Genomic DNA, 236 nt, shown 5'->3' with positions numbered 1-236 from the left:
GGTTTTGTTGTGAGTATTGTGGATTCAGTTCATTTTCAGCTAGTTCCTTGGTCCGACTTATATTTCTCAAGATCTATAGGCCCCTTTCTATGCAGTTGGTACTAACCACATGGTTTTAATCTATTGCCTGTAGCTTCCAAGGCAGTTCCCTCTGTTACAGCTTCTTCTGTTTGCTGGTCTCTTCAGTGTCTGGTTTCCACCGACACAAAGGGGACGGTGGAGGACACTTTTTTTTT

This window comes from Bison bison, unplaced genomic scaffold, assembly GCF_000754665.1.
Source record: "Bison bison bison isolate TAMUID 2011002044 unplaced genomic scaffold, Bison_UMD1.0 scf7180017864508, whole genome shotgun sequence".
In the NCBI taxonomy this organism is placed as follows: Eukaryota; Metazoa; Chordata; class Mammalia; order Artiodactyla; family Bovidae; genus Bison; species Bison bison.
The sequence above is the reverse complement of the archived record's forward strand: the minus strand, read 5'-3'. Positions refer to the sequence as shown.